This window comes from Electrona antarctica (genome assembly GCF_951216825.1).
Source record: "Electrona antarctica genome assembly, chromosome: 8".
Classification (NCBI taxonomy): Eukaryota; Metazoa; Chordata; class Actinopteri; order Myctophiformes; family Myctophidae; genus Electrona; species Electrona antarctica.
The window spans coordinates 20,900,443-20,911,760 of record NC_136789.1 but is presented as its reverse complement, the minus strand read 5'-3'; positions in this window follow the sequence as shown (position 1 = coordinate 20,911,760).

Here is an 11,318-nt window from a genome sequence, read left to right as displayed (position 1 = left end):
AGTGGGAGAAATATATATTCTATGTCGGCAGTGACAGTTCCCTACAAATGCCAAAAGCAGATTGAGTTGATGGAGAGATGCTGCACTCACCTGCCTTCAGAAGATGGACATCTAGCACCTCACCACTCTCACCAGGCTGCCTCCACAGAGCTGTGTTCCATCCAGAACCATCCACGGGCGGTGGGGGCAGAGAGAAAGCAGAGGGTGGGTGGGTGGGTGGATGGATGGGGGCGGCAGTCACTGAACTGATGGGAGGAGAAGGGGGTGGGGGACTGGTTGTCCAGACGGAGGACGACAGAGAGCTTCTCGTCCCAAATCGTTGGAGTGATCAACAGAGATAACAGCGGTCCACAGGGCAGCCAAAGCCTGGCAGGACAGGCGCGTGACCGCTTATGAAAAAGGAAGGGGACCGAAGTGGTGATAAATAAGAGTGATAATAAAGACAAACAAGAGGGTGAAACGCCTCGGCTGAAGCTCTGGAGCGAACCTGCCTTAAGAAGCAGGTGCAAACTTTACCAGGGATAGTGTTCAAGTTAATCTGAGATCAGTGTTGGGAGAAGGGGAAGTACCGTAGGTGGGAGTAGAAGGGATGGGAGGGGAGGGAGATTTTGAGAGTACGACTGTGTGAGGGGGGGGAGAGGGTGGGAGAGGGTGGGAGTGGAAACAGAGGAATGTAAGAAGAATATGTAAGAAGCAGAAGGAGCAAGAGAAAGATCCTGGAAGCTGAGGGAGAGAAAACACCAAAGTCATGGATGATATCATAATAAGACCTGTTTTCATTTCAAGCCTCAGAAGTACAATGTTGTGGACAAAGAACATTTCAGAATACAAATGTCAACCGTTTGGATTAGGCCGTTTGATTGTGCTGTGATAGAGTCTTTCCCGGTAGAGCCACAAACACTCACCGAGGCACCTGACCAACCTAAAGTAGTACAGTGTCACTCTGGGGCATTTATGGACAAAAAAACAGTGACACACATACACACTAAAACCACCTGCTTTTCAAGCGCAGAGGTAGGTAGGGTTACGGAATTAACATGAGTCACTTAGGTCACAACTGAACACTCGCTCTTTTTTTTAATTAGGAACAGCCTCATTTACAAGGACATAGAAGAAACTTCATTTCCATAGATTGTGGTGTGATACCCAGGGCAAATCTCAGGCGATTCCAGGCTGATATGGGTCTGGGAAGGAGATGGGAGTCAGTTGGGTCTTTGTTCCAGGGGGACAGTGGACGTAACTGGAGAGGAGGGGAAGGGCACGACGTGTAAAAGGCTACTGGACGGAGGGCAGACCCCGGGCTCCCATTAACAAGTGCAGGGGCTCTCTGTGGAGGGTTCTTTTATACCACCCATGTCTTGTTGTGTAAATGCACACATACCTTTAACCAACTTGTGAAAGAGAGCAAAACACAAAGGAGGTGGACCCGAGAAAAAAAATAGTCACATACAATAGGACGTACAGACAGTACCTAGTGTTTTGGGGAATATATAGGATAAAGAAGTGGGAAAGATGGAGATGAGGCGCATTACTGCGTTTCCTCAGTTGAACCCCTCCTCCCTCATCGACACTCTCCGACAAATGGGTGATGAGAACACGATAGGGAAGTTAACAGTCCATCTCTCTTCTCTTCCCTTCTCTCTCTCTCTAGCTCTCTCTCTCGTCCATTGGGCTCACTCACTTGGAATGAGGAGAGTAATTTGAGAAAGTACGTTTTTCCAACATCTCACTTTTCCATGCCTTAAAAATGGCTGAAACCACACAGTATGCATTATGCACTATGACTTACAGCAGGGGTGTTTTTTACTTGAGAGCTACTTTCAAAATGACCAGCTCGCCCAAAAAACTATTATCCCATTGCTAAAAATAGCGGCACTGGCGTTATATTATTTCAATATGTACTTTACATTGAATCTATATGACTATGCCTCAGATCTACTCAAATGGGAAGTTGAAAAGGAATTTCTAGGTTTAAAAAATAAATGTGTATTTGACACAAACAATACAAAAACAATGTATGTAAGTTATGAAGCGAGGTTTCTAGCCGAGTATGTGGGCTCGAATCCACTGCGGCACATTCAGCTTGGCCATGCGTCTATATTATGAGTACAATGGCCCATGTTTGGGGGAGGAAAGGCTGGCAGGGAGCTAGCGGCTCTTACGGGCTAGGGTGCCTGTTACTGAGGGGTGTTGAACAGGAGTAAGATGAGGTGCTACATCCTCCCGGTGGGGGCTCCTCACTGGCAGGTGAGCCAGTAGGGTACAACAGTAGTGGCAACACAGAAATGGTTGGAGAGTGTTAATAATAATAATGACTAAAAAAAAAGATTGTTCTGAATGTTTTTCTGAACTATGCAAATGGCACTTTCTTGATGCACTAGCCAAAGTGGTTAACATTACACTATATGCATACAGGGTGACCATTCTGGCATGTTAAGCTTCAGCATTTTTTCCCATAAATTTCAGTTCTGTATGATTGTTATACGTCATTATTATTATTAGTTTTGCGTTTGAAAAGACCGATTTACATAATTATGTCCATCTATATTTAACACCTCAGTTATGTTTAGCCAATATTAACTAATTATTATGGTAGCTTTTATAACATTTTAATAAGAAGCGCATATATAAACACAAAATAAAAACATATAGCCATAACACTTGCTATGCCTATACTATAATGCATTATAAACAAGGTCAATAGGATAGGGTAGGAGTCGTAGGACTCCTACCCACTGCATTTTAACATTAGTTAATGGTGGTACTTGGAGAGAAATCTTTTCTGGGGTGGTACTCACTCAGTCTAAAAAGGTGGAGAACCTCTGATATAAGGCATTATATTCTGCTCATTTTTACCGTATGTCATTATAGAAGGATTTATAATGTGTTATGATTGCATTATGAGTATGAGGTCTACTATAATTAAACAGTGTTATAAGCAGTTTATGATGCGTTTAAGTGCGTTTATAATGCATTTCTAGACACTAGAGAGAGAGAGCTTCACTAGAGTTTGGGGTCCCTCACATCTGCCGATCTGACCGATATGTCTGAGTCAAAGTGTTGAGAGGGCTTTGTCAGAGTACCCCTTGTACCCGTCTGTGTCCCTTTTGTGCCTATATATGGAGATGTCTGTTTCTGTCTGTCTACTTGTGTCCCCCAAGAGGAGAATAGGAATGGTCCATGTTGATACAGTAACACCCAAATAAAACACACCCATATTTAATGCTACTGTATTACTGTCAGCTGTGTTTACCCATCATATCTGACTTGCTATGACCAAAGTCTTATTTCAAAGTAAACCATTGGTATTTCTGAGTATTTTAATTAAAAGGAGTCAGCAGGCAATGCAGATTATGAACCAGGAAACCATGATGCGTAAAAACAGAAATTGGCATTCAACTTCAATTATATCCAATTAAAAATAGGGTACACTTATATAATATGACAGTCGCAGTATTGCTTATTGCACCAAATCTGCATAGGAATTTATGCATTTCCCCCAAAGAGAAAATAATAAATAAATAATAATAATAATAATAATAATAATAATAATAATAATAATAATAATAATAATAATAATAATAATATAGAAATATATAGAATCTATATAGAATATAGAAATAAAGAAAATGTCTGACACGGACTGATGTTTTCACAATATACTGGAACGCCAGCATTACATCAACAGCTTCAGCTGCACTGGAGGCGCTGTGTGGGAACAGGGGTTAAGGCTATCCAGCCTCGTAGGTTCTGGAGAATTCATCAAGCCTGACCTTGACAAAGAAGAATCTGGACTGGTTTCCAGGTGAGCTCAGTTCGGCAGTCACCTAATCCCCAACCTCTCAAACCTTCCCCTCTATGCCCAGCAGTTGGCCTTGCCCTGCCCTCCTCTCCTCCTTTTCTTGCTCACATTGTGAAAATCTCCTTCAGGTAACCCAAACCACATTAGACCCGAATGACTTCCTTCACCCCAGCACACAAAAGAACCCGTTCAGGCTTCCCTGCCCTCTGTCCCTCTTCATAATGCAATGGGGCAGATCAGTATATCTGCTACTCAGACAGGGTCGTGCGCGGATGCAGGGAGGCGTTAGCGAATGACACCAGTCACCCATCGCATCACTCCACCCGCCACAGCATGTTCATCTCCTAACCTCACACTAAACTTCGTGTGAAGTGGTCATCTTCAATCAGTGTCGCCAATTCCTGTCTTAGCAGTTTACATCAAAGATGCTGCAATGATCGGCCATTTGTGGCATACACTGGACCCAGGTGGAGGTTGTACTGACTGACTGTAGTAAATTACTCTTCAGAACAAGGCACCAGAAATGCCAATAGCGTGTATAGACAAGTCTATCGCATATTGTTCTGCATCAACTGGTTAGTTGGAGCAGCAGTGGTTTGTGGAGTTCAGGAATGTGTCCACTTGAGGCCACTTTGCTGGCTCCCAGACAGCATTACTCAACGGGTATAGTCTCTCGAGACAGACTGTTGACTCCGAAAAGAGGGCGTTTTCCTTTTGCCATGATTACTCTACTTCAATTTCTACTATGTTTTTTTGTATTCCTATTTTGCTTCACATTTAACAGACTGGAATTTACAACAATGTTTGTCCCATTTCAGAATCAGAACAACAGAGCACTTTGGAAACGTCTTTTCACATTTAAGTCTCAAGTCCTGCACATCTCTAGATGGTATCTGTCCCCTATTTTGTGTAAGACCAACGTCGAATTCATGAAACATGTGAAAAGCCTTGATTTGTACAATACATACACTGGTGTAAAATGATGAATAATGTGCATAGATCAACACCAGATGTTAAGGTAATGCAGACCGATGTGCAACAAGGGGGAAATCTAATTAGACCCTGTACTCACACACTCACGTACCTTTTCTAGTTTAGGATGAAATAGGCTTGTATGACACAGGCTTATGTGTCAAAAGATATTTGAACTAGAAAAAGTGCCGCTCGGGGCACAGGTCTCCACCAGGCCAGGCCAGGTCAGGTTGTGGCCTCCTGGTGGTGCTATAATAGGCCAATGTGAAAAGGGTGCCATTTGTTCTTACTCCACTGATGGCAATTGGATGCTTTGAGGCATTTTGTTCCATGCCTGAGGAAGGTCCGGAGGGACCGAAACGTTGCTTCATTAAATAAGACAATACTCACCGAGCAAATACACAGTGTGCGGGTGTACCTTATTGCTTTCACAGGCATTTTGTTCCAAAAATGTGTTTTGCAAAAAGAACCTGCTGGTGGCGCTATAACAGGCCAATGTGAAAAGGGTGGGATATATTCCTCAGCCTAGTAGGAAAGATTTCACGTAAATTGCACACTGCGTTCATGATTTGAGGCTTTTTGTTTCAAAAGGGCCAATCCTGCAAACTTTGAAAGCCAATGTTAGCCAATTAGGATGGAATATGAAATATCGGACAGATCCAACTTGAACACATGACTATAGAGATAGCGTGTAACGATTTGTGGGATTTTTGGACAGAATCTGGAGGAGTAATATAAAAAAAAATTGTTTTTCAAAAGTCGGCCTCCTGGTGGCGCTATAACAGGCCGTTCTGGGAATTTTGGGGCAGAGGTTCATCGTTGGCTTCCAGGGAGTGTGTGTGTGCAAAATTTGGCATCGACCGGGTTTTAACGGTGCCGGAGATTAGCGGTTCACAGACACACGGACACATGGACACATGGACACATGGACACACGGACGGACGGAGTGCAAAACATACTCTCTCCCCATGCCTTCGGCCTGGTGGAGACAAAAATGCAAAATGTCATGGACATTTAAATGTTCATGAATCATTTTAACACAGCACTGAAATTAACAGCATCCAACAGGTATCTCAAAACTCTACATGTCAGACCATCAGTACAGTCCTTTAAGCAATCCCAATCCTAAGCGCAATTTGTCTCATTTTATAAACAAATTCCAATCAACTCTGTTGACATGGCAATAAAGTATTGAATTGAAAGGTAAACACATTTTATGTTGCCTAACTCATTACAGCTCCGATACTTCTGTTCCTCTAATGAACCCAGGGATTCAAGCCAGCATGGACTGTTCCGTGCTGGCTTGATTCCAATTTAAAAAGGGACACATTTCCACAGCGAATCAACCTAGTTTGGGGATGTTTGGACAAACATTTTCACCATGCTCATGCCCCAATGAACTGATGGCAGAACTGATTGGGTGATTTGAAAATAATTGTACACACATGGTTCAACAGTTATTTTGACAGTAATTATTTTAATGATTTACTTTGAATTATTTGCAACTGTAGTGACCCTTAGTGGTCAATTTTAATGAAACTTTCAGGGTATTTTCACACCCTGCAAGTTTTTTTGATGATAGGCCCAACAGTTTTTACAGTATTACAGTATTTACCTGTTACACCGGACACACACACACACACACACACACACACACACACACACACACACACACACACACACACACACACACACACACACACACACACACACACACACACACACACATCTTTTTTGCTTGGAGATAACACTCAGAACTTTACCGTATGCAGTCTATCAAAGAAAGATTGTGTGTGTTCGACAGACCCGAAACCCCGATGACCTTGGGATACATCACTGACATAGGCGGATCTAGAAATTATGGGCCACTGGGCCACCGTCATGCAAAAGCCCCCCCCCCCCCCCCCCCCCACCCCCTGTAACTTTCTTTCCCCTTCCCAACGTGGGCATAGTGTCTGTACACGTGTACGCATAACAATTATGACATATAGGCCTGCGATATTCAGATTTACAGCAAGGGATTGCTTAAAAATAACAGCCAAAAACTAAGCCAAATAAATGCAAACTGAAGGTTTAAACACTTGCAGTAATGTACCGTATCATGATGATTTAGGACTTTTGGGGTTATTTTTATTGACACAAATTAATAAGCCCATTGTTAAAACACTCCCATCGCCCAGGACGAAGTTCTTTGTCCTTTCTATTAGTAACGCCCGACGCCCAGGACGAAGTAGTGTCCAAAAGATGAAGATTATTGATGTGAGAACGGATCGCATGGCTCCACAGCCTGGGAGCGCCTGTTGGGCAATCCTCGGTGTTGTGCAAGAGTGAGACGTCATCGAAAAACTCCCTCCCCTGTTTAGCTGATGAAAACGAAAATCTTAAAACGTTCATAACTCGCGATCTAAATCATCCCGTCTAATTATGAAAAAAGATCCTGTGTTAGACGGCGCTCCGCGGTCCAGTCGCTAGTCGCGATAGATTTATTCTTGTCTCCTGTTGTTGTCGATCGACTCTAGAGTGGTGTGGCTATTGTTAGCTGCTACACACACATCAACAACAACTTCCGGTCCGTCCGGAAAAGGGGTCCGTGTTTATAAATCGAATGGGCGCTATAATGTAATGGATTAAATAACCCCGGGCAATTAATAACAGTGACAAGGACCGTGTGTGTCACTGCTATTCACTGTTAACCCTTTTTTGGGGGGCCCCTGAGCTTGAGCCTCTTCGCGGTCACACGGACGCTCAAGCTCAAGGGCCCCCCTAGCTCATGGGACCCTGGGCCTGGACCCAACAGGCCCGTTGATAATCCTCCCCTGATCACTGAGGATACGTCCCAGGTGCAATGTCCATGCAATGTTTTTATGTTATGGAGTATGACACCCTGGACCATATTTATCATTGCTTGGGATTTGGGACAGTTAATTTACTTTTCTAGTATCTTGGTTCCAGGACCTTTATGGCTAAATTCAGGCACAATCTTCATATGACCACCGCGCTCTGACTGTAGGTGCGCCACCCGATTTACAACATATCAGGATCAAGGAGATGGGTCGCACACACCAAGACTGTGGTTCAAAAAGTTTTATTTCAAACATGACAAACGTTTCGGCTATCAGATGCAGACCGTAAACTATTTCATTATATAAACGAGTCCTGATTCTGGACTTGAAAACTGACAGTGACACTGACAAAAGCACGACATTCACTTTCAACACCGAGCCAATTAACCACTCAATTCCTATTTTCAACCACTTTGAAACACAAAGCGTCTACTGATCAGCTGTGATTGATTAGTCAGCTACAGCAGTGAGCTTCAGTTCATACATGATCACATGACCTCAAGTCCCTCTCAAACTAGATATAAGAAAAGGTGTTCCAGGTACATGCTGTAAAGCAGTGGTGCTCAAAGTGGGGTCCGGGGACCCCCAGGCGTCTCATTCTATGAGATGATATAGCATCTGCATCGAGTTGAACCACTATTTTATACTTTGTCTTTTAGGATAATTTGCCGGTCTACAAGCTCAAGCTCATCTGCTTTAAAAAAATCACACCCGTATAAAGTGAGGGGCGCTCTTATCATCGTACATCATCATGACGTAACATGTCAATTTGCTCAGACACGCACACGTATGATGTAAATTCTCCTTTCATTGTCAATGGCATTTAATGTTTGTGTTAGCACAGAAAGCCGATTTGCTCAGACATATGACATAAATTCTCCTTTCATTGTCGATGGTAAATGTGACACGAGTTAGGACAAAAAGCTGTACTGTATATAGCGCCCCTCAAAAATCACACCTGTGGAAAGTGAGGGGCGCTTATCATCGTACATCATCATGCCGTAAAATAGACACTATGCCTATTTGCTCAGACACTATGACGTAAAATTCTCCATTCATTGTCAATGGGAATTTAATGTTTGTTTAAGACAAAGTTTGTGGGATGTAACTAAAAGCTGGATGTATACTGTAGGAGTGGATATCGCCCCTCAAAAAAGCACAGCTGTGTGAAGTGAGGGGCGCTCTTCATCATAATACATCATCTCATTCTGGACAATCACAATTTGCGTCCTCACTGTTTATCCTCAACTAGACCGGCTGTGTAGAGCACTGAGTCGGTAGTGATGGAAGTTGGAGATCCATGCCTCACCTCTTTACAGTCGTACTGTACACACGCGTACAGACAGAGACATGGTGCATTTATAGATAGATATAGATACTGTACATACTTTGTTTAGCCAATCAAATCCTCGCTATGGGGTGATCAGTCAATCAAATCATAGGAGCTCAGCATAGGAGGGCCCTCAAAAATAACCCTATTACAAAATGTGGTCCCTGGCACAAAATATCTTCAGATGGGGTTCCACGGCCAAATATTAATTTAGACGTCTGTGACATGAAAATGTTTGAGAACCACTGATGAAAAGCATGCTGTGTTGTGCCCCATAGTCACTATACATCAGTGACTTGTCACAGAGTGTCAAAATAGCTGAACTCGTTGTGATGTGATGTGATGTGATGTGATGTAGATACGCTATTTTTGTACGTTTTCACCTATGACTGAAACTTTTTTGTTGTTGTTTTTCTTCTTTATAATTATAATTATTTGTTGTTGTTTGCTTGAAATGTCTATGCGGAAAATGAATGAATGAATTATTTCCTGGGCCTGTCGTCAAATCAAAAAGCTGAAACACACTGTTCCATGCTGTAACTACATAACAGTCTACTCTACTTCAACTTTTCAACTGGCGTGGAGCCAAGCACACTGCACCTAAACGGGAAGGGTTTCAAACGCCCCCTCCCCCACCTCAAGGCAGGAAAGTGAGTCTTGACACCATAGATATCTATGAAATCTGTTCAAGTCAGCCAGTCAGGTGTCGCCAGGCTGCATCTGAACCTGCGTCACCTTGACCCAAGTCCATGCTATCCTATTTAAGACACGAAGAGCACCTCTGTAGTCTAGCTTGAACAGAACCCCTAATGGCTGATGCATGGGCTCCACAGAACACCTTAAACCTTGAGAAGGGGGTCTGCAGCTGATAGTGTATGTGTGTCTGTGGGTGGGGAGATATAGATACCCTGCTCAGGATTAGTAGCCATGCTGCTGGGAATTGGAGAAGGAGAGCATAGAGGAAGGCCCCTTGGAAACACAACACCACCTGACACATATGGAATGGAGTCTTCGCAACTTGGTAAAACAAAAACGCACATGTATGCCAAAGAGGGAATAGATCTGCAGAATGTAGTCTTCTCTACAGCCAAGCACTCAGCCAATGAAACAGAGCTGTGAGGTCTATCCATGCGTACAGACTGCCCAGTAACTCCAAGCCTCTCTTGTGGCTCAGTCCATACCTCAGGGCCAATGGTCACTTCCGCCTGGCCTAAAAGATTGAACCAATGGTGTGTGGAGTTACAGACCCGGCCTAAAGGGACAAATTGTTTCTAAACTATCCATCATATTGCTGGGAACCCCCTCAAGGACTCTTGGAGGTATATGCCAGGGTTCCTGACCTATACTGTTAACATGTATGTTACATTCTTTGACTATGCTATAGCTAAAGCTAATCTACAAGCTCATTTGCCACAGTGCAACACAATTGGGATTTTGTGTTGCAGGGGCAACAGCTCCACCAGAGAGCTCCAGACTTCCCTCTCCAGAGCAACATTAATACATTAGTAACTTCCTCCTGGGGGATCCCGGGGCGTTCCAAGGCCAGTGAGTCGATGTGATCCCTCCAACTGCGCCTTGGTCTGCCCCTGGGTCTCCTCCCAGTGGGACGTGCCTCGAGGACCTCCCTAGGGAGACGCCCGAGAGGCATACTAACCGGATGCCCGAACCACCTAAGCTGGCTCCTTTCCAGACGAGTCTTTCGTGTGACTGAACTTCTCACCCTATCTCCAAGGGAGATGCCAGCCACCCGTCGAAGAAAACTCATTTCGGCCACTTGTATTCGCAACCTTATTCTTTCGGTCATGACGTGTTGAATCCCTGAATTCACCCTGTCAAGTCCCGCCCGTGGTTGTGCCCCTCTTCGCACCCATTGGTTGCCGTTTCATGGCTGGACAAAAATCCTCTCTCTCCATCCACTACCAAATAACATGTTTTTCAGTTGCTTCGTATTGATATTCTGTGCACTCAATTCTTATTTTAAACTTGGTGTCAGTAAAAATCACAGGTGCCGCATGGTGACTGGGCATATCATGTTGTTTTTAGTTTTATCCAAAAAGGATGTTTTAGCAAATTAAACATAAACAAGGCGGAACCAGGTCGGAACAAGGCAGAAAGAGCCTGCTGGTTAGTCAGTCAGGGACCAATCAGAAGGCTGACAAAGGGTGAATTGTCTAATATATTAGACAGACAGACAGACAGACAGACAGACGGTGTTGAAAGTCTGAATATTTTTCACAAAAATGTTACACTGGTGTATGCACACAAGGAATGTTTTCAATACAGTGAGAAAAGTCTACTTCTCAGCTATCAAAAGGCTGCATTTAATGCATAATCAATCAACAGAACAGTCCTGTGTAAATGATTTACATTC